At 43.2% G+C, this 24,870-nt stretch overlaps 1 protein-coding gene and 1 long non-coding RNA gene across 2 annotated transcripts in view; both read right to left on the bottom strand.

The window, feature by feature from the left end:
- Window positions 1-24,870, bottom strand: part of Ext1 (exostosin glycosyltransferase 1) — a 279,826-nt gene that overhangs the window by 187,700 nt on the left and 67,256 nt on the right. The window lies entirely within an intron of this gene.
- LOC119086393 lies at window positions 1,585-19,531 on the bottom strand. Its single transcript, XR_005089678.1, has 2 exons — window positions 16,197-19,531; window positions 1,585-3,796 (listed from the first exon to the last, which is right to left on the bottom strand). It is a non-coding gene; the product is annotated as an uncharacterized LOC119086393 (long non-coding RNA).

Below are 24,870 nucleotides of genomic sequence, written 5' to 3'. Positions count from 1 at the left end.
AAGTCTGATTGACTTCGGGAACTTTCCATGTCTTGAGAGAACATCAACAATAGCGGTACACCACCTTTCCTGCTTCTGTGTATCTCAGATGTGTTAGGATCATTAATGCCTTGGCTGCAGAGAACATCAGAATTCTTGCATGTCTAAAGTTTCTGTGAGCAACCAAAAGGATACAGTGCCTGGAGGGAGACCATGGGGCCAGCTACCTTCCTTTCAAGCACATCACTTTCCTTAGAGAGAACTGGACCAGGTTTTGGGCTGTTGATCTGTCAAATGGAGATGGTACTTTACCTACTTCTAACAATGCTGGGAGGGTCAAATGACGCTACCATGGAGTACAACTGAAGCCCAGTGGAAGCAATGCTAGAGCTGAGTCAAACAGTCCTGAGTCCAAATTTCCTGTTGTCCTAACTCCCTCCAATGAACATCTTAGGCTCATGTCTAATTTCTGGGTCTCTGCATTATCTGTCAAACACTATACACACGCAGTACTTGCTTTTGAAAGAAAACCAACTGGAACTCACTTCTTATCTGCCCAAGCTAGTGAATGTCATTTAGACTACGGCATTCTAGAACGTGTATTAGAAGGGCCTTGGGGAAATTAGGGGACACAGGCCTCATGAGAGGGCACCTAGCTCTCTCTAAGAGTATCTCCAGGTAGAAATGCAAGCATGGGCTGCCTAACCTTCCAATGTTTCTTTCAAAACACAGAATCCAGATTTTTATTTGCAACTGTTAGAGATGCAGTGGATTCATTTTTTTTAAAGCAGCTGATGATTATTGCATTAATGTTATTATGACATAAGGCTAGATTAAAAACAACTTAAGAAAGGGTGTACTTTGGATTGCAGCTTGAGGGTACAGTTCACCATGACTGGAAAGGCATGGTGCTGAGAGCAGTTTTAGCTCTGAGGGCAAGAGAGGAAATTCGGCACATTGCACCCAGTCAGGAAGCAGTGAGACATGAACATCGGCTTTCTCCTTTTTGTTCAGTCTGGCCCCCGGCCCACCAGATGGGGCCACTCACACTCAGGATGGGTTTTTCCCTTCTCAGTTAAACTTCTCTGGAAATTCCCTTACTGATAGCCCCACATATGTCTCTTAGGGTAACTCAAAATACAGCCAATTGACAATCAAGACTAAATGGCACAATTATAAAGAACATGTATAGAGAACAGGCAGATTATATAAGACCCTTTGCATTCTTGTCAAGGTGACAACGAACAGTTTTAATAATCTGAAGTAATCTCAGCAGCTCCTGAATGTCTTTGAAACCGTAGTACAATCTAGAGGCTTCCAACCAAGGAAAGAAGCCCTGGGAAATCAGTATGTACTTATACCAAAGTCAGCCTAAGTTCTCTTTTGAATAGATGCAAAAAGCCAAAAAGGTAGGCCAGTAGTATAGTAGACTTCAGAATCAGCCAGACTACACATATCGATGCTAGAGCCTTCGTTTGTCAGCCTTCCTCAAGAGCCCCAGCTTTCTATCTGTGAAATAATACTAACATACTTCTGTCCACAATGGCTACAAGTCAAAGGCTGTCGGGATTAGATCTCATGTAGAAAACACTGGACTAACATTGGGGGCAGCTGCCATTCTAATGTCTAAACTACAAAGAAGAGCTTATTCATTCATGTTCCACCATGGCAGTGCTGCAGAAATTTTATCTTTGGAATTGTGAATAGTTAGGACATCCATGTGGTTCAGAACAAACATCAACACACCGTGGGGAAAGTCTCCTCTATATGTTCCTGTGTCTACCTTTACTATCCTTTCACTATAGATAAGCACATCACTAATTTCCTCAGGACTGTTCTAGAAATCACAGTAATCTCCAACCCCTTGTACAACTACGGACACTATATTCTGCATATACACTCATCTGTTTTCCCTTCATATATATGGAGCTCTTTCCATGTTAACAACATGTGAAGATATTGAATGCCACTTGCCTGAGGCTGCACAAAACCCTACAGTGTCAATAAGGAAGCCTGTAATCAGACACACATATTGACTAGGTTGTTGCAATCTTTTCTTAATAAATACAAATTCTGGGAAATAGAAAACAGCTCTGGTTTTACTTATTCCTGCTTAAAGTTTCTTACCTGTACATAAAGACACTAACAATCCCACCAAGCTCACTTAAGAATGAACGTGGTGAGCAGGGCATAGCCTGGTATTCCACGCACTAGTGGGGCTGAGGCAGAAAGAACACAACAATGCGCCTGTGTGGGCTGTGTAGGGAGACAGACAGACTACATCTCAAGTCACCAAACCAAACCCAAACAAAAAGAACAAAAGGTGGTGCTGATGTGTAAAACCCTGAGTTCCTGAAATCAAGCAAACACTCGGCAAGTGCGTTGTTGTTATTTATTACCTATATGTCAGGGGGAAACATTCCAAGTGATAACCCTGTTAGAGCATTTCAAAGGAAATGGTAAATAGGCATTAATGTGGAGGGGACCCAAGAGGTGAGGAACCCAGCAAGCGAACGGAAGTGACATCATTTTAGGGAAGACTGAAGCTGAATGAAGCCACAAGCAATCTTGACTTCAGAAATGCCTAAGTCCTCCTGGTGAAAGACACCCACACCCACACCTCCCACACACACAACCACACACGCACCCACGAACCTGGCTTTGGAAAGCAACCTCACCAACTAGATTCTAACATACTTCTCTGCTGTCCCAATAAATCACCAATATGTCCCAGGAATACAAAATTCTTGGTAGCCAGATCACATTTCCCAGATTCCTGGAATCTTGGAAGAAACAACAAAAACCGTGCTGGGCCCCATCCCACCCCCCATTTGAAAATCAAGCTCCAAGACAGAACTTGCCATGGTCCTGACAGAACAGTCAAGAAAAGAGTGTGAAGAGTCATTAGGTGACCCTGCTATCGGCATTGCTAACGATGCTCCATTGGGAAGTGGTATTTGTGTGTACACCAACATTCCAGCTACCTGGGCTGCAAGTGTTGTGATTGTCAAGGAAGAGGCAGAAAAGAAACTGGGCTCCAGTAAGTGGCCCATTACAAGGTCATGGGTTTGTTCACACCGTGTAACAGAACAATTTTTGTTCACCAGTGTCTTTGTTAGCTTAGGAAAAGACAGGACTCAGCACTTAGATCTGGCAGGACATGTCCAAGTATAGTCTCTGATATTTTGGCTTATTCCACACCTCCCACCTCCACTTCAACTTTCCCGAAATCTCATCAAAACAAATGAGGAACAACACTTTGGCCGCCAGCTGGGAAGATTTCCAACTGTGACAGCCTACCAAGAAAACCAACATAAATAGCACCTGGAAGTGTCACACTGACCTCCTGAAATCCAACTCGCCTATTTCAAAGCAGAGACTTCAGAGCAGCGGACTCCTGATACTAGCATCCAGATCCTCATGGATGTGTTTGCCCGGGATATCACACCTGCTGAGCAGCTCCTGTTACCACGGACAGAAGGCACCGCCATTCTCACGGGCAACATGACAAAAGGTTCGTGCGAGCTCCCTCAAGCCTCATGAAATGTTTAAGGTCTCTCTTGGCTCACATCTCATGCCTTCTCACTCTGCCCCGTCTCAGGCTTCAGTTTCTTCTTTTGCTAGAAGCACCTTCCAGGGCAGCCTCTCCCAGTGCCAAGGTTTACAGTGATACCCCAGTGTGGAGCAAGACTAATGTCACTGTTCTGTGTCAACTCCTTTTTGAACAGGATGCAGAGAGGACAAACGGAGAGTGGAGCAAAGAAGAAGGGTAAGGAAAGCCACACACACACACACACACACACACACACACACACACCTCACACACACACAATGTATGCAGCACTGCAAGCACTTATTGGTTCAGCTTCATCACAAAAAGGATTATGTGCAGAAAGGTTCTCACAAGGCTCTTAAGTCAGTGTTCCTTGCCTGAGTATTCTTCAGCATTACACATGCCGTCTACAGTGGGTTCCCTCTGTGGACTTATCTAATAACTACCTCCCCGCTCACAATGGAAACTGAGCTGGGCAGGAGCCTTGCCCACCTTGCTAATACTGTACCACAGTGAAATACATTGGGATGTCTAGAGATGAAGAAGCATCCAGTAAATCCTGATTCTAAAACCACCATCTCTAACTTCTTTGGGAGGCGCTGGCGCTGAGGATTGAACCCAGAGCCTTACACATGCTGGGCAAGCACTCTACCACTGAGCTATACCTTGCACCATGCCTAGCATCTTACATATACTTCACTCTCAGGACCCTCTGGGATCAGCATTATTAACCGGATTTCACATTAGGAGAGAGAAAACGGTTCGGAGAAGGGAAGGCAACTTATCTACTCACATATGTAGAAAGGACCGTTGCCAGTGTGTTTAAATCCAAAATCACCCACATCTTTGACTCTCCCCTCCTGTGCCTCCACCCTTCGAGCTACTTACAGCTCTCATTTGGGTTTGCTCAGATCAGGTCCCCCCTGACATGCCTTTCCAACATGCAGTTAATATTCACTTTGAGACAAACTTGAAGTGTGTCTTTGATCGCACTGTTTCAAGGAACCCCTTTAATCACTCAGAAATGGGAACAGTCTGTTTTCATAAGCGGTTCCGGAAGGGAGGCTGCTTGTGACAGGCAGGGTCCCAGAGGAAGAATGAGAGGCTCTGTGACACACAGGCTCACAGACTCACTATCACCCCATGCTTCCTCCTCACACAGCAGCCACCAGCCTCGTGACCTGTCTCCTGTCTTTAAAGTGTTTCATGACGGTTTACTGATAAACAGAAACTCACAGGCCCTCATTGAAGTTAGGAGCATTCATATAAGCTTATGTCAGATGGCAAGTTTAAGTCCAAAGCAATTCTGTGACCATCGTGAGTTAAGAGGGGATCAAGGTCAACCTGGGCTACATAGTAAGACTTTATACCTCCTGTCATCTGTGCCCCCCCCAAAAAATGTTAAGAGAGCAATTAAAAATTGTTCAAGCGCCCTTAGCATACAGAAAGCAGGTCTTCAGTTCTGATCCCTGAAGGTGTTACTATGGCTGTCAGTTTGTCACAGATGTCAAAAACCACCTCTGGAGTGACCCTTTTTGTGGGAAACTACTACTCTGAAGACAAAATGAAGTAGCTGGTATCTGCTAATTAGAGCTGATTGTCAATGGCACTGCTATGGACCTCACAAAGTCCTTCAGGCCTCCAGACAGGAAGCCATAGAGCAGACTCCCACAATGCTATTGGGCTGGATTTTTTTTTTAATGTTTCTAATGTTTTTATTATGTGTACGGAAGTTTTGTCTTTATGCACTTCTATATCCCTTCTGCCTAAAGGGGCCAGAAAAGGGTGTTAGATCCCCTGGAGTTACAGACTGTTGTGAGCCACCATGGCATTACTGGTAAGTGAACCCAGGTTCTCAGAAGAGCAGCCAGTGAGTGCTCTTAATCACCGAGGCATCTTTACAACACCACCACCTCCCAACACACAGTGCTGTCTTACCAGGCTGTCAATCATAACCAGGAGGAAGTCTTCAGTATAAGTGACGGTGCAGGGACTAGAACAGGACTGTAGAGACAACTGGTTGAAACTGCATCTCTGCCTATCACTCCTGTTGATCTGGGACTGCAGACCTTATTCATCTAATAATTTCCATATCTTCCCCATGCAGATGATAACGATGACTACCACCCAGGGCCTGCAAGAGCTACGGATGTAAATGTCTGGATGTGCCAGACATCGGTTTCATTTCAAAGCAATTCCGTGACTATCAAGAGGTAAGAGGAGCTGAGGCAAGAGGATTTCCATCAGTCTGAGGCAGGTGTGGGCAACAGAGTGAGATCCTGTTATTCTACACACACACACACACACACACACACACACACACACACACACACACACTTGATATCGCCTGACTTGTAAACTCACCTTCATGCTCTGATGTTAAAACACTGAAACAAGGCCCTTTCCTTCCATTTGCCACAGAGGGCGGGGGCTGATTTCTGGATCACTAAGACACCGCCTAACAAGCCTCTCACTCCTGCTGCTAAACTCCAGCAAGTAAAAGCCTTCCAGGCTGTGGAGGAAGGAACTGTGAGCTACTCATGTGTTTGCTGATGGCCTTTTATTACCTGAGCTCCATTCTATCTACTTTACCAGAGACGGCTGATGAAAATAAGCCATTGATTCGGTCCCCAAGAAGGACAGGACAGGACAGAGCACAGCATGCCGTTTAGAAAGTAGGGATGGACTTGGAGTCAGAAGTGAGAAGCATACAATGAAAGACCTAAAGACCTAAAGCCACATAAGGCTGCTAGGGTCAGCAAAAGAAAATACAGGACACGGTGCCTACTGAGACTTAGAGGCTTTCATAGAAATACTCTTCAGCATAATATGCTGAAATATGTCATGGGATAGACTTGTACTAAAACCATATTACTTAAAGTTCATATTTAACTGGCCATTCTGTATTTTACCAGAAATCTTCCTGACATAGAGCAGGGACTTAGGAGTTAAATAAACCTGTGTTTGAATCTGGGCCATACCACAATCTACATGGCTAAGCCCTCAGTAATTACCTCGTCCACCTAATTCTCCTTCCCCTACCTGCAAATAGCATCTCCACAGGGCCATTCCTTGTGGAAAATGAAACAAGGTTAGGAAGCACAGAGCAGCTGCTAAGGACCAGCTTCATGTTAAGTGATCAATACATTTTACTTTTCCTCACTCACTGCACCTCAAATACTTTCCACCAGTAAAACAGGGTTAAATGCACTGGTGATAAAATTCAGACACTTCTTCTGGTAAGCATAAGGACACTTCCACCTTCTCATAGATTTTCAAGAATTCTATTTTTTCTCCAGCTAACAAAATGACCCGTCCTTCCTACTCAGAAAACAAGAAAAACAAAAACAACAAACAAACAAACAAACAAAAACATTCTCTTTGATTATTCTAGTGGTGGTAAGTGCATGTGATGGGACGTTCCTCTTAGGAGTGTATACTCTGTCCCTCTCACACCCCTGCACAGCCAACACAGTGTTCCTCTAAAGCTGGAGCCGAGCATACCAGCACTGGTGACAGCTGGAGTTCCTAAAGGTTTCCAGGGACTACAGAAGCGCCACATCAGAGTCTTTTCCTTAAGGACACTTTACTGCCAGCCCTGGAGCCACACGCTCACCTTCCCCAACGTGAACACTCCTCCACAGAGATAAACAAGCTCTGAGAATTCTGCTAGGAAGGGGAATGGCAGACTCTAGGGTAATCCTATGATGGGAGGCTTCAAAACTTTGATATGAGGAACCGACCAGCTCATCCAACACTCTGTTTTGGAGCATTTGCGTCAAATTGACATTCCAATTTCAAGACCGTACATAAAACCCCATTCAATTATTTAGCACTATACAGATTTTACATAACTCTTGAAGTTACTGACTCAATTCATTTTGCTTCGAACTACAAGACAGATTAATCTAAAATGAATTAAGACAGGCAACCAGAAGTAATGTTAGCACAGCCAGTAAACAGTCTTTCAGCGGCTGGAGCAGGAAGCTGCTTGCCCCCCTTGCAAGTACTGCCACATCTGCTCACAACTGGAGCTCCAGAGCGAAGCATTCACAAACCTCATTTGCCCAGGATCTCAGAAACACGAAGGGAGGGGTAGTGCTTCACTTCAGCTTTTTCCTTTTTAACTAATAGGTATTATTTCCTACCCCTAAAAGAAAATGATGACAGCTTTAGACACAAATATCTCCAGGTGCATTACAATACAGAAATATTTCCATATTTCAATAACAGAAACCTTCCAATGATTTGAATATAAATGCTTACGTATATAATGTATGCTTACAATGTTGTGTGTATACACACACGTGTATTACTAAGGCTGGAGGGCATAGTTTCAGTGGTTGAGTGCTTGCCTAAGAGTCATGGGTTCCATTCCCAGTGCATCAATAAATAATCAGTTAATTAATTAATCTGTCTAAACTGCCCTAAAGTGTTACAACTATGGGAGATACTTATTAGTACTTAATGGGAAGAGTAAAAGTAAGAGTTAGGATTAAGTTGCCTAAAACCAGGAATGTCCGATACCACCAGAAGGGGCAGGAAAGGAGTCTAGAACCTTCCAAGCAAGCGCTGTCTTGCCAACCTCATGATTCTGGACTTCACCCCTGCTGCTTAAAGCTGCAGTACTTTCCTTCAGCAGCCCAAGGAAAGGGGCGCAGTGGTAAGCCAAAGGGGACAGGCCCCACCCAGGCACACGATGGGTACAAGGCCTGCAGGTCTACAAAATAGACTTGGTTTCAAGGAAGCACAGGGGCTTCAGTGTGGTAGGAAGATGGGAAGGCAGGCAGGCAGTGGCTGAAGGACTTGCTCCACTAAGGTCACCTTCTGCTCTGTGTCTTGCCAAGCAGAAGGCTCAGCAGCTCTCTCAGGAGCTAAGCCAACCTGCAGCAGAGTGAACAAGAAGCAAAAGTCATCCCCCGGAAAAACTGACCTGTAACTTCAAGAGCGTCTGTATTCTCAAAGCCATCAGTACTTAGTGCTTGCACAAAACAAGCCGAGCTCTCAACAGCATCACAGAACACTGAGTTAGTGACTAGGACAGGCGACAGCAGCCCTCCGGGTCACAGTCGGGCTTAGTGTGAAAAGAGATGTGATCACTGTGTGGCAAACATAAAGATGAATTCTTGGGATATGTGGGATACTGATAAACTGTCTAGTAGCTTCCAAAGAGGAATATGTGGCTCTTAGCATTTTGTGCCCTCAAGAAATGGTGAGTTCATTGATAAAGATAAGGTAGTCATCACTGAGAACACACAATACTGCCCTCCGTCTGAGCAGATCCAAATCTGCTCAGTGAAAGATGGTTTTTAAGCCTCCAAGACATTCCTGAGGAAAACCTACCTCATTCTCCTTAGACTGTTTCCTCTCTTTTGTAGGCTAATTAAAAAGCTTGTCTCAGCTGGTCTGGTTTAATAATAGAACACTAGTTCATATTTAAACAGAGCTCAGTTTTGAGAGGTCTTTGTCTCCTGTAAAACCTTGGGTTTTATATGAAACAAACGAACAAAAAAAAACCTATATGATGCGTTCAGAAGAGAGTTATTAAAATAAATAGTAACAAAACTGCATCAGATCCTTAGGAAAGTCACTGTTAGGGCCAAAGACGCAGGATTCCCCTCCCCTCCTCTGGCTGGCTTACTCATGCCACTGATTTATAAAGCAGGCAAAAAAATACTTAAAACAGGCCCACAGTCTAATGAACAAAACAGGTATCAGACAGAAAAACCTCCTAATTGGAAGATTACATTTTTAGTTATAACCTCAAAATGGATTTTGGGAAATTATCAAAGCAACTCCAATCTGCAGAATCTCAATTTAAAGCAACGTGATTCGAGATGGTGAGGAAGCTAATTGCTGGCTAAGCAACTGTTTCCAACTGTAATTGGCTTCACACAACCCTGCACACAATCGTGCACACACATGCTTAAACCACCTGACGTGGAAGGCATCTGGACCGGGCCCCCGTGCTGCCAAAAGAATCTTTGGGAAAAATGCGACAAAAAGAACAGGAGTCTCTGTGCGTTGGCTCAGCGCTGCCTCGCCTTCCAGAACCCTTCCCTGAAATGTCAAGAAGGAAAGGAGGGCTGCTCATTGCATAATGCTTTTTCCCCTTCCAACCAATTTCAACATTGCTGAAAATTACTCATCAACCTATCACAGAACGCTGTAACACCCCCCACCGACACAGACACACACACACACACACACCAAGAAAGGCAAATTGACGAGTATGTTTAAGGGTGAACTGCGTCCTCTTCCCAAATCCATATGTTGAAGCTGGTAACCCTCATTACCTCTTGACTGTGATTTTGTTTGGAAGTAAAAGTACTGTCGGTGTAACCACTTACGTGAAAAGTGGGTTATGATGGAGCGGAATGGGCCCTAAAACACATATGACAGATGTCCTTAAAAAAGGAGAAAATCTGGGCATGGATGAGCCTCTAAATGCAAATGAGCAGCGAGCAGGACAGAGACGTGGAGAGAGAGTCTGGCAGCCGGACCCTGCCAACACCCTGGCCTTTCTTGGACCTCGTGTTCTTTAACTATAAGGCTGGTGTGGTCTAAGTCACAGATTTCATGGACTCTGCCATGGCAGTCGTAGTAAACTAACGAAGTGTGCAGACCCAGACGTTCTGCCTGCGAAGCTCTGTGGGCCACTGTCCTAGTTGTGTTCACAGGTCCATATGGAGAGAGAGCCCCACCCATGAATAACCTCGGGTATTTCCAACTCCGCGGTTGTTTGATTTGTAATGGCTGTGGGTATACGGGGTTAATCACAGGACTTCGGAAACTCTGACTCACAGTCCCAAGAGACCGGAGCTGCAGATTTTGTCATCCAGCCCTGAATTCATTCCAGCTCTGGGAAACTCCAAATCCCAAAGAGAACACAATCTGCTTTGCTCTCTCTCCCTTCTAATACAGATGCAGGTATAATTTAATAATACTACCCTGCTTCCCAAGTGCAATTAAAAATGGCCTTCATGCCTCCTCCGAATGAGTGTGCTTTACAGTGCTGCAGTCTATGGTTCAATAAAAAAGCAACTATTGCCCCTATCACGGCAAAGTTGTAAAAAGTGATCAATGGGCCTTTGGTAGATCCAGGAGCAGAGGAGGAAAAATAAATAAATAAATAAAAACAAAAAGTAAAACACCTTAAAGATACAGAAACAAAACAACATTATATTCGTATATAATATGAATGCTTTAGGAATCCAGCCTTTCTTTCCTGAAACCTTGGGTTTCCTGACTTTGACTCCAGTCCACGCTCCTTTTTACTTAGTAAGCGGTACAAGGGGACAAGGAAGGAAGAGAGGGTAACAGGAGAGAAAGAATGACAGCTTTCAGGGAGACTGAAGTCATGAGCATTTATCTCTAGGCCGTGCTGTGAACCACTGTAGACAGTGTGCATCTGTACAAAAGAACAGAATATGACACAGAGACACGCTTGTGAGTAGAATAATCATTAAAATGTAGAACCCAGCATTAACTGTTATTAAGATCCACAGGGTAAATAATGGGTACAAATTCTACTGCAGGAAAGATTCATGTCCCGCGATTTTGTATTCCTCATCATCTGGACCCAGAAAAGAAATGCTTAAGGCTCATCAGAATGACCTTCAACCACGCCTTCAAGGCTGTAGGGTGGTGGAATGTTTCTTTTCCTATCATTATGTCTCATTCTAATAGGGTAATAAGAAAACCTTCTGTGTGCCTGACACTATTTTAAGTACTTGATGTACTGTTAAAAATTGTCTGCATCCTGCTTTTATAGTTGGATTGAGGCAAAGGTTAAACAATTCTTCCCAAAGGTAACGATGGAAAGTGGCAGAAAGAGGAGCTCCCGCTCAGCTCTCAGAACCACCACCCAGAAAGCCTTCAAGCCAATGGTGGCTAGTAACCAAAAGCACTAAGTTCCACACATGAGGAATGGTTCTTTTATGCTCTCATGCTGCGGACCTCTCACTAGCCCACTGTTGAAAAGACACCCAGAAATGTCAGGCATCCCAGTTTCAAAGGCCCCTTCCAGTACTCTCTGAAGCAAGATGCTTGGTGTTTTTAAGAAGGAAGAGAATATAAATTCCATGGCTAGGGCTTTATTCATAATCCTTAGAAAAATGTCTGCCCAAAGAGCATTTAAGTAGAATTTCATTCAGAAATTATCAGCCTATGTAGCAGGCCCATCTCTGCCTCTGCAGTTAAATAAAAGGTAACTAGTTAACCCAACAGCCCTTGAGATTTTCACATTTTCAGCCTCGCTAGAATTGGAAAGACCATCTCATAGTCCTTTCTCTACATACCTCTGATTTCAACTTTTATGATACATTTCAGTCGACTCCTTGCTAGGTACTGGTATATGTGTCCAAAGTTTAAACCATCAAGTAAAAGCAGAACTATTTTAATTACATTATCTAAAATACATTCTAGATGTGATGATAACACTCTTTACAACTGTGCTTTAGTTCATTATCTGATCAAACACAGAAATCGTTTCTCTAAACAATCAGCTGTCCCAAATTAGAGAAGGGGAGCAGTGCAGTTAGTCACAGCAGCCACGTAGTCTTCCTTCGTTAGAATTCAGCATGTGCCCTTGGCAACCAAGCATTAACTGACATTGTCTCGGTACCTGATCAAATAGCATTACATGATGGGCTAGTGTGACTGAAGGGAAGAAAAGCAGGATGTGTAAGGTGTAAGTCCATGGGTTCCTCAGCCCTCATCTTGCTATTTCGATGGCCTTCCAAGAAATCTTTCTTCTCTCCTGACCCCTGCTTCTTTGGCTATAAAGTCAGATGCTAACTCACCCTGCTTCTGACTTCATGCTTAGTTACACAGACAAAATAAAAGGCTACATGTAAAAAGCATTCTGAAAACTGTTAGGTTTTCAATATTCAATATTACTGAGCCACATGGAGAAGGCAGAGTTAAAGCAAATCTATCTTTTAATGCACATTCATTTTTTTTTTTTCAAAAATAAGGCACAGTGCATTTTACAGTTTCCAGTATACTTCGTATTTCAGAACAATATTTATGGGTTCATTTCAAAGCTTTCTAATTTCAATTAGAGCTGGTAGAAAACATACATATTTTGGTATGGTGGTGGTAGTGCACACCATTAATTGCAGCACTTGGGAGGCAGAGGCAGGTGGATCTTTGAGTTCAAAGGTAGCCTGGTCTACAGAGTGAGCTCCAGGACAGCCAGAGATATACAGAGAAACCCTGCCAGCAAGGGAGGGAGGGAGGGGAGGGAGGAAGGGCATACACATTAAAATTTCTTTATAAATCACTTATGTAAATAACTTTTGTTTTGTTAAAGGCTTTCATTAATAAGAACCCCCCCCCCCAACTGCATACTTTAGACTGATTCTATGAAATTTCTTCATGTCACCAACAGTAATCACCTATTACAAGCATTCTTACTCTGATTACTAATATTGGATCTTCAAGTGTATATCTCCCCTAAAGTACTGGGAAACGATTTCAGACATGAAAATCCTCTCTATGCTAAGTCATTCGGTCACTAAGTTCTAAGATATATGTATTTAATCTCTCTTTTGAGCTAAACATTTAGCTAGTAATTGTCAGGAAGGTTTTGACATTAAAAATTTATGACTCAAATAAAACTTCTCTGCAGAAGTTCAGGTACTGAGACATAAGCACTATAAAAATGGCCACTTCTGGAAGATAACCAATTTTAAAAACATAAAAAAATGTCATTCGGGGTCAAACCGGAGGTCCAGTTCCCACCAGACTTTATGTCCGGCAGTGGCATCCAACAGACTCTATGCAACAGAATCACTTCTGTGGGTGATGATGCACCTGAGGATTAGAGAAAGTGCCTGGGTATTTCTAAATTATCCTGGAGACTCTATCACCAGGCTCTCTCTCAGTCATTCCAGAGCACATAACCTTGTGCACTACAAACACACTCTGGAAGATGAATCCTATTTGCTTGTTATCATCTGAACACACACATCCTTTTTCCTTTTATTTACACTACTTCCTTCTACTCACTGTAGGGAGGTACCCTTTTATTACAGCCTTCTGAGATTTGGGGAATGAGTCTGAGTTACCCATGACTCTACTCTGCACATCCTCCAACTCTCAAGTCATACTATTTTTTTCTCTTTTACTTCAACCTTAGTCATTTAGTTGCTTGGACCAACCTATTTTAGTGAATACAGGGAGAGAGGGAGGGAGGGAGGGAAGGAGGGAGGGAGGAAGGGAGGGAGGGAGGGAGGGAGGAAGCTAGCCCATACATAAAAGTTTCTCTACCTGAAATCAAATAGAAACTTACCTGAATTCCATGGTTTTCAAGCAAGTCTTCAGAGTCATAAAATCCCAGGCAAACCAACCATCATTGAAACTGTAATCATAAGCTTTACATTTGGTACAAATTATGTTACCTTTGAGCAATAACCTTTTGGATATCTATGAAGCCAATATATATAAATGTATCAGAAAGAAAGAAAAAGGAAAGAATAATGATGTTAGGAGAGGAGAGAGAATACACACACACACACACACACACACACACACACACACACACACACACATTTTTAAAAGATACATTCTTCATTCCCCTGAGGACTCACTATGGACTACCAAAGTTAGTCCCAAAATGGTTACAATTATTTCTTGTTATTTCCATAATTTCATTGGTTTATTATTTTCTAGAATACAACCAGGCAGATTAAAAGGAAAAAAAAAACAATATTCTTTTGTGATAAAAAGAAAGCCTGTAATATAACTGTTATGGAGGTTAATACCTATGAAAGGTAAGGACAAGGCAAAGATTTTCCATGCTGGAATGTTTTACAGCATAAGGCTTAACATCCACACATTTCCTTCTTTCTGATATTGCATAGTGTATTACAGTTATTATACACACAAAATCACATAAACGTCACAAAATAAATGGTTTATTCTCCACTATAACCAACAGAGAGTTTGCCATGGCCTTTCAGCACCCTATTTTAACATAGATATATTTCACAGAAAATGGTAATCACATCGAAAGGGTTATAATACAATTTTTAAGGAAAGGAATTTTTTATCCATATTTTCTATTAACAAACAAGATATATCCTTTCTCAGCCATGTATATGTTAATGTGATAATTTTAGTCAAAAGTCAAAGGAATGAAGGGCAAAAGGGGGTGTGAGAGCAGTGTAAATAGGCCTAGAGCTTTAATCAATGTCCGAGTGGGCTTTTGGTTGTAGTGTTAAAACACTGACCACAAACCAATTTGGGGAGAAAAGGGTTTATTCAACTTACACTTCTAAGTCCATCACTGAGAGGAGTCAGGCCAGAAACTCCTTAAGGAACCTGAAGGCAGGAACTGAAGCAGAGGCCATGGAGGAATGCTGCTCACTGGCTTGCTCTCCATGGCTTACTCAGCCTGCTTCCTTACACAACCCAGGACCACCTGTCCAGAAACGGCACTGCCCTCAATGGGCTTTGCCCACCCACTTCAGGCAAGTCAACTTGATAGAGGCAACTCCTCAGTTGAGGTTCCCTCTACCCAGGTGACTCTAGTTTGCCAAACTGACAAAAACTAACCAGCACAATCAGTATGGTAAATGACATGTAATTTCAAAGTAAGGCTCCAATATTTCCTAGAAAATAACTGATTATTATTATGTAAGGTTTCACAAATGACTAAAAGAGTTACATTGCTTATAACAAATGAGGGTAAAGTTTACGTGCCCATTAACTATAGAAAAAGGAAGCTTTCTCTGAATGGGGAAAACAGGAAGACATATTAAACTATTTTCAGGCACTTCAAATAGCATGACTGGTATACAGACAATGTACTAATTATCAACAACTCAGTAATTCTTATTAATCAGTAATGTTCCTGACTAGTGGCAATTAAATATGGTGTTGCCAGATTCACAACAATGGGATAACAATAGGGATACCTTCCCTAGCTATTACTCAGAAGAAAGCTTAGTCGGCCAAATGGCAACTTCAAGGTAGAAACAGTGCACATTCCTGGGCAGCCCGGAAGAAGTACAGACTGACTCCCAGGCTACAGAGAAAATGAGGGGCTCAGAAACCAAGTCCTCTGCCTTCCAAAGGGAATTAGGATCACATCCCAATGCAAAGCCATGCCTACCAATTAATCTTCTGTGTCGGTTCCAGTTCTAGGGCAGAAAAGATAGCCCAGTTGGGAAAGTGAACACCTTTCAAGCATAAGTCACTGAGTCCCATCCCCAAGACCCACGTAAAACAGCCAGCCACGGGGGCATGGAGGTGCACACATATAATCCCAGTGCAGGAGAAATGGATACAGGCGGCTCCCTGAGATTGCCTGCCAATCACCCTGGCCTAAGTAGGGTGTTCTGGGTAAAGTAGGAGTCACCGTCTGAAAAACAATGCTGACTTTTTGCTCCACATGTGCACATCCATAGGAGCATCTATGCCAGAAGGTACACACAGGTGACCACACACACCAAAGATTAACACTGAAGCTGGGCATGGCGGTAGATACCTCAACCTCATCACCCAGAGGCTGGTCCACGAAGAGAAGCCAGTCTAAGCCACAGAGTTAGACCCTGCTTTAAATAATAATAATAATAGTAATAATCATCATACATTTTTCAAAAGAAGAAACTTCCTACTGCAGAGAGTAGATGGGAAAACTACAGAGGAATGGCACACACACACACACACACCACCAAGTAAAGAGAACACTGAAGGAAGACGCCAAATGGGCAGCCTTCTCACCTTGTTGGCTTGTCAAGGGTCAGTCAAGGAGATCAAATGCCTAGGTCCACCATCACCCTCATCCCCACTTGTACCCGCAGGAAGACGGGCTTCAAGGCTCCTGGTATGTGTGCCTCTAGTGAAACAGACAAGCCTGCAGCCAGAGGGAGGCAGTCTTGAGTGTAACTGAAGAAGCTGGAAGGTGATAAGCTAGACCTGGCCTGCCCCAGCCACAGGGGGCACAGGTGTGGGCGAAGACATCCCCTCGTTAGCTCAAACTAATAGTGTTGAGTGAGAATCTGGGCTGGAACTGCCTCCACTTTTAAACTGCCATTCAGGGGAAGATACAAGGTTTTGTTTGTTTTAGTTTTTCCCTGTGTGAAAAATCTCTAGTTAAAGTCAGCAACTACTTCAAAACTAAAAAGCATTTGGAGCAAATAAAACCTCTTGGTGGGCAATTAGCATGTCTGCATAGCTCTATGCTTTCCCTGGAAGTTAAACAATGATTTATTTTCCATCCTTTCCACACCTGACCCTTGAAGGGATGATAAGGGTCTATCTCAGCTAAGGGTCATGTTCAACAACAAGTGCTTTGAAATCCACATACATGTGTGATAGCAGAGTATACTAGAGAGGCCTGCCTGCTTGACATGAGAGAAATGTATAAGCTGCCTGAGGCCCTAGGAGAACCTCTGAACAGCTGATGCCACGGAACTAGCAGTGCTACACATCATGGCTGCCCTGCAACCTGAAGTCAACTGGCCAGCATTTACCAGCAAGCCACCAACCATGTTGCCTGGACTAGATGCCTTCAAGTGGCTGGCAGAGCAACTAAGTTGACATTGAAATAAAGCACCAACTTAAATATTATTATTTATTTTATTAATTAAATACCTGTATTAAACTGAAGACACAATCAGGCTCTCTCTAATATAGGGCACCTCAACACAAGTCCTGAAGCACTCACTAGCTGTAGGAAACCCCCCCCCCCCCATGAATGAACTTACTAGACCTTCAAATTCTCAGGATCCCCTGGACCTACTGAATGCAAGTTTTAGAATAAAGCTCAAGAGTCTGTGTCCACACAGATACATACCACTCTTTGAGAAGCCCTGCTTCAGAATAATAAAAATTAGTTTCAGGGTCTATGCTAATTTTCATGACTCTCTAATAACTTGGTTTCAAATTCCATCAAAGGCTTCACAGAGCCTTTCAGAGAACAAGAACTTAACTTTTAACTAAACTGAAATTTTATCCTGAGGTATATAATTTAATTAATAGGTAACCAGGCAGCAGGTGTCAAAATTGCTCTCAAGCGGAAATTCTATGAACACTTCTTCCCACTTCAACCACTTTAATTATGAAGTGTATCACTTAGGAAAACGTCGCACAATTTCAGTTTACAGGTTATTACAATAAAGTCTAAGAGAAGAGGTTGCTACCAGCTGCCTGTCAAGAGTCCTTCCAGAGTTAAGTAACTTTAGGTATGTATGCCAGCTGCAATTCACTGAATGCCTCTCCATGCCAAGCTCGGCTACACTAGACCTGTCTACATATTTCTAAGACCTGTCTACATATTTTCTAAGTCGTGGTGCTCATATCCACGAATGCCCTGATCTTTTATTATTTATGAACCTGAGATTTCTTTCTCTCCTGCTGCCAAGTGCTCAGAAGCCCTCTGCAACATAAAGAGATGCTGTGATGTGCTGGCAATGGTGGACCTCTGTACCAACATTCTGGGCCTTGTGCTCATGTGTGTAGAGTCAGATTCACACACAGCTTCTGCCTCTAACTATTGGTAGTGGCGTGGTTTCTCACTGCTTGACTGACTTGCATGGAGGGAGTGGCTGGGTGGGAGAACATGTGCTTAGCAGGTGTGAGTACTGGGTTCCATTTAGATACAATGTGAAAACAGAAAAAAGTTGGAGCAAGATCATCTTCTAAGTCCAGTTTCTACATTGGTGTACACCAAAAACCTGTTAGCAAAAATCTATACTCAAAGGACTGGTAGCTGTTGAGTGAAATTTCACTATATGATTTTAATGACTATTATAAAAGCGGTAGAGAAAAGTTCAAGACTGAGAATAGGAGGCAAACAAAAAAATGAAAATAATGCAAATAATCAAGCAAGAGTACAGGAAAGTTAAATCTAGGTGGGATTCATTACACATCTGTCCAAGTAAGACACCGACTATTGAGGGGTGGCATACTGTGTCCACAATGCACTGGGTACCCCTTCTAAATGATGCATGTTTTAAAAGGTGATGCTCCTGTGCTCTGCTAACTCTTGATTCAGTTTCTGAAGATGACCTAGTTTAACTTCAAATCCCTTTGGAATCTTGCTGAGGGTGATTCTGAGACAATCCCAGAACAGTACCATCATTTTTTTTAAAAAGGAGGCTTTGTATCTAGGAACACGTTTCCTTGGTTACCAGAACCACAAACATGTATGCCAGTTCAAACACTTCCTTCCAGCTCTCTTAAGATGATACACCTTAAACCGTGTGGAGTCTACATCTTCTCAAAGAGGAAACTGATCAATGTGACAACGCCTTCTAGAGTTCTGCAGGGTGGGCAGCTCACTGGAGTCGACAGTTTTAGGAAAAACAGAAACAACAGCATCCTGACACTGACAGAAACGTTTACACAATGGAACTACGATCATAAAGACATGGGTGGAATGATGGCTCAGCTTTCTTCCCCCACCTGAAGTCACAGAGCTCCTGATACCCACAGCATCTCGGAATGGAGTGTGGCCTATGACTAGAGTCCCCATTTACTACTTCCATAAACTGTTCCATGATTTGAGACAGCTACAACAATCCTGGTGGCTGAATTCAAAAGTGGGGACTGTGGCTTGGCTCCTCGTTTGTTCAGCCCTCAATCCAGGCTTCAGGGATAAAAGGGGTAAGCAAACCAATGGCCAAAGAGCCATAGCAATTGGGTTTCCATCTGCATACAGCAGACCTCACTCATCACTGGAGAACAATTCAGTGGCCACTGGAAAAGCAGAAATAGAAACGACCACCTATAGGTGCTCTTCTCAAAAGATGAGATTTTAATTGAAGAGCAAAATTAGAAACTAGGCTGGAGAGACGGCTCAGCGGTTAAGAGCACTGGCTGCCCCCCCCCCCCCCCGGCGGACCTGGGTTCAATTCCCAGCCCCGACATGGCAGCTCACCACTGTAAATACAACTTTAGGAGTTCTGATACCTCCACACAGACACACTTGCAGGCAAAAACACCGATACATATTTTTTTAAAAAAAGATAAAATAAAATAATTTAAAAAGATAAAGCAAAAAGAAATCTGTTTATAAAAGAAAGATATTGTACTATATATATTGAGTAATATGGTTTCTGACAATACATTAATGGGAAGGGGAGGCAGTAAAGAGTAGAGGGAGAAAGACATGTTTTTACACAACCCTAGTCAGGTTTGTCTATCCTGGGCTTTCCGCTTTGGTATTAATTCTAACTTCCTTACAGTTGTAGATCAGTGTCCTCAGATGCAAATGGGAAACCTGATACTCAGAGACAAAGACCCATTCTCCAAACCCAGGGGTGACAGCTGAGACTCAAAAGCAAGTCTAGCTACGCCAGGGATAACTCACATCTGGTCCCTACTATTGGGAAGGCTGAGTAGGGGGATCAGTCAAGCATAGGAGTCCAAGGATAGCCTGGGCAACATATCAAGACCCCGTCTCAAAACAACAGCACTCAAGAGTGAATTCCCCAGAAGCCAATGCACTGTCTCAACCACTACTGAAATCCACCACAAATCCACTTCTAAATGCATCCCGAGTTACTTTAAGGCTTAATAAACGCCCGTCCTTCTAGTTCAGCATTTTAAAACTAGGAGTCCAAGCATGGTGCTTCTTTCCAACATAGAATGCTGGAAAAGAGGAGAACATAGGAGGGAGAACTATTTTCCTCCAGAAACCAAGTAAGTGATTTTAGGTGTAATTTCAAGAAATTCAATCCAAGCATGTACCAATCTCTGAAACTCACAAGTCATTGTTTCCCAGCAGCACATTATATCCTTTTTGTTGTTGCCCTTTGAGACCATATCAGTCTTCCTATCCCTGGCAGGCCTGGTACTCACTATGTAGTCTTGAACTCAACCCAACCCTCCAGACTCCAGTCTCACAAGTGCTAGGATTACAAGCATACACCACCCAAACCAACCGACTGATTTTGGAGACAAGAGTCTTGCTACGCAGCCCTGGTTGGCCTGGAACTCGGCACACAGCCCAGGTGAGCCTTGAACTTAGGGAGGTACTCCTGCCTCTGCCTCCCAGGTGTCCCCATGCTTAGAAGCGGCAGTTCATTTTAAAAGGTAGCTTCCTCAGAAACACATTTTCTTCCACCGAACAACCAGGGGGGAGATCATACTTTAAACTGAACATTTCTTTAATCCATAAACATTCTGTGTTCTGGATTCCTTCCAAGTGGAAGAGAGAGAGAGAGAAACGGCTGCTATGATGGCTCCTTTAGGAATATCCACCTTTTCATTATGAGAAGTCAGATTTGATGAATTCATAAGAGAACACATTGTGTCACCTCTCTGACCGGTGAACATATTTTTCTCATCTTTCCTCCACTGTAGCAATCTGTCTGGACCCTTATCTCATTAAGCCTTACAAACAAAAACACTCCAGGGCTGGAGGCACAGCTCAGCAGTAGAGCACTTGCTTGGCATATGATACATCCACGAGGCCTTGGCTTTAGTCCCCAGGGCGGCCACGCAATTAAATGTAAGTAAATAAACAAATAAAACAGCAAAAGCATCTCAGGAATAACGACCCGCTTTAAGGTGGAGTCTCTTTCCTCACTCTCACACAGATTTATGTTAAGATATTAAATTATTCATACATGTTCTCACACACATGAACAGGAAGAATGCAGACATCTTCTGGGCCATGGTTTCGAAATCTGAAGTGCCGGCCACTGAATCCCACTATCCTGAACACCCAGATCAATAAACACTTGAAAGACCAAGAGATAGCAATGGGGGGGAAAAATCCTCTTAAAACCCAGATCTTCTTGTTTGATACGAGTTTTGGTACATAGAAGGTAAATTTTTGAAAATAAATAAAATTTGTGAAGCTGAACAATGATGGAGGTACATTTCTTTAAAAAGTTATTTAGACCAGCCAGGCAATGGTGGCACACTCCTTTAATCCCCGCACTTGGGAAGCAGAGGCAAGCAGATCTCCAAGTTCAAGGCCAGCCTGTTCTAGTGAGCAAGTTCCAGAATGGCCAGGGATACACAAGAGAAACTCTGTCTCAAAAAAAAAAAACAAGCAATAAAAATAATAAAAATATGTAGACCCAACATAGATTGGCCCTGATGATTTATTCATCTCCAAAGTTAAAGCGATGCTTTGTGTCAACACAAGAAGCCAGAATGGACAATGAAAAGCCTACTAAATGGTAATGTCAAGTCAAAATACCATAAAAATGAGAACTTGTGAAGAAAATGCTGATGGGTGATTTTCACTGAACACACAGCCAGACCCTGACAATTCACAGGAATAATGAGTGGATGTGAAGAAGGGTTTGGAACTCCCTGGGACTTCATCTGGAGGGATGGACTACCGACTGGGCAGGCCTGATGGTTTCCTCCAAAAGAGGCACACCAATGAAACAAAACCACAAAAGTAGAAGAGCAGGTGACAGACAGCACTTCACTAAGGCCACGTAGGCATTTTCACCTGGGATTGTCATTCCGAGGTGTGGCACATTTGAAACATTCTTTAAAAAAAGCACAGCTCAGGAAAACATTCAGACCTGCGCAAATAACACTGCAGTTTAAGGAAGAAACTTCCTGGTTAATAAAAATCACAAATGTTTGGCCTCTAAACTTTCCTTCTCATTATGGGTAGAAACCTGATTTTGATTTTTTTTTTAACAGAATTTTAACAAACTACTATTTAGCTTAATAAACGGCTGCTGGCCTAAAGTGCCAATCCTCAAAGCAGATTCACACCAACCAGCCCTTTCCACCCATCTTCCTGTACAGGAGTCTCTGGTACCCCAGAAATAGAAATCCCAAGTGCATTTAAGGTGACAGAAAACTATCCATGCAGAACTACTTTTGTTGCCTTGAGAAATGAGGGTGTAAAGAGAGTCCAGACTTATCTGTTTGGGTTCTCATTTTAGGGGGGATGCTGGGATCAAAGGCAGGACCTCGTGCATGTTAAGAGCATCCTCTACCACTGACCTGCACACACCCCAATCCATGTCTAGCTTATTGATTACTCCAAACATATCCCTTCACTGCCTTTTCTCTGCTGTGTTTCTGCCTCGTTTCAAGACATTAGATTGCAAACCTGCAGGACAGGGCCCCTGTCCATCAGCTTAACCCTCACTCCCTCAGGAGCATCATGACTCATGAACAAAGGGTAGGTAGCACTGCGGTCTTTCAGATTCCGAGGCCACAGATAAATCTGCACAGCATCCATTGCATTTCCCTCCTCTGAGCAACTGTACTTCCCACATTCTGCCTTGTCTCTTACAGTTTATCCCCTCCATCAGGAAATAAGCTCCCTGGCTGAAGCAACTGTCTTGTTTTTTGTTTCTCATGGCACGGGCTCAAGGTCTAAGAAAATGCCTGAGAATGGACAGACCTGTCCCTGGTTACTAAGGAGCAGTAGCCATTGTTCACAGGAGCTCTGTAAGTCGAGCCACTAAATTTCCAGTAAGTGTGGACTTAGGCTCATGCTCATTACCACACCCCCCCAATCTAATAGTTTTAGAGTCACGTTATTGCATGGGTACCCAATACTCCTATAAACCATGCATGGCCAAGAGAAGGAATTGGGAAAGGTACATATACATATTGCTGCAAATGTCTGAAACATAAAGCTGGTTTCTAACACATTATTTAATTCATTGTAAATGCTTATCTAAAACAAATTGGAGGGTGGTCTGAAGTATCAGTGTGGATAATTTTGCAACCTGAATAAAAAGGAGTCCAACAGGATGGCGCGTGTAAAAGTCTGAGACTGCCCCCTCCACCTTGGCATCAGGAAACTGTCGGGCTCGGGACTTAGCGCTCTAGAGCCCTGGTCTCCAACTCCCACAATAATCATCATTAGGCGGTCAAACTGGGCCTGGATTTGACACTTGAATTCATCTACTAAAAATCCAGTACTTAATGTTATACCTTTCTAGGCAAAGGAGACTGAAAGGTAAACAAAATAGTCGAGGAGGTTCCTGCACTAGAGGCAGACTTAACAGCAACACACTTATCCCATACTGATGCTTAGAAGGATTCACTAAATAGCTGCGCTCAGCACTTTGGAAGCAGAGACAGGTGGTTCTCTGAGTTCCAGGTCAGCCTGGTGTACACAGGACAACCAAAGCTGCACATCCACAGACATCCACAGCTACACAGACACAACCTTGTCTCAAAAAAACCAGGGGGGGGGGTGGTTCACCAAACATTACACGTGAACTCTCCTTATATAATCCGGCACGTGAATTGTGTCTGTCTACAAATAATAACTATTATCTAAAGTGGAAAACAGGAATTCATGCAAACTAGAGAAAATATGTTGGGTTTCTTTAAAAGAAGGGAAACAAGGAAGACATGAAGGCAGGCTAGGTAAACATATCTGTGATCTCACTAAAGCTGGAGTTAGCCCAAGGGGATGGGCCAGCTACGTAGATGAGATGCCTTCTCTCCACTCTTTCTCCAGTGTTTACCCTGGTGACCATGTTACTCTCCCCATTAGGGATGGAGAGTGCCATACAATTAGTCTTTGATATGTGGAGCTGAAGCAGAGTTCTGAGCTCTAACGGTGGTTCTTGTCTAACATTAAGTCTATAGCCGGGCGGTGGTGGCACACGCCTTTAATCCCAGCACTCAGGAGGCAGAGCCAGGCGGATCTCTGTGAGTTCGAGGCCAGCATGGACTACAGAGTGAGTTCCAGAAAAGGCGCAAAGCTACACAGAGAAACCCTGTCTCAAAAAAAAACCAAGAAGAAGAAGAAGGAGGAGGAGGAGGAGGAGGAGGAGGAGGAGGAGGAGGAGGAGGAGGAGGAGGAGGAGGAGAAGAAGAAGAAGAAGAAGAAGAAGAAGAAGAAGAAGAAGAAGAAGAAGAAGAAGAAGAAGAAGAAGAAGAAGTAGTAGTCTATAGCAAAGGAGCTAAATTATGGGGGCACTAACTACTCTTTAATTCTAGTGTACCTCTGTCCTGCTCGTCCTTTTGTTGGACAGCCCTTCCCTGATATATTCTGAGATAATATAATTCTACTCATCCAAGCAGAATGGCCAATTGTGTCTCGATTCACATAACACATCCGACAACATCATGAGCAGCAAGAGAAGAGTTGGTCATGCTCACTTGTGCCCCTTGATACTCAAAGTAGCATTAAATTTAGGGCACGGGTCAACCTCAGTCATTATCTCAGTCATTAATCAGAAGCAAATGGGCACTCACTCTTGGCGTGTTCTGTTCGAATGCTCTGGATACATAAGAACTAATCTAGGAGTTCCAATGTGCTCTGCTGAACATCCACCCTAGTGGGGTATTGTCCCCATCTCTTTCCCCGACTGTTCATAGCAGGTTAGCCTAGCAAGCACTCCAGGGGCAAGAAGCAGAGACATGAGGCATCAGAT

Source organism: Peromyscus leucopus, chromosome 20, assembly GCF_004664715.2.
Source record: "Peromyscus leucopus breed LL Stock chromosome 20, UCI_PerLeu_2.1, whole genome shotgun sequence".
In the NCBI taxonomy this organism is placed as follows: domain Eukaryota; kingdom Metazoa; phylum Chordata; class Mammalia; order Rodentia; family Cricetidae; genus Peromyscus; species Peromyscus leucopus.
Note: the sequence above shows the minus strand (reverse complement) of the source record. Positions and strands in the feature narration are given on the sequence as shown.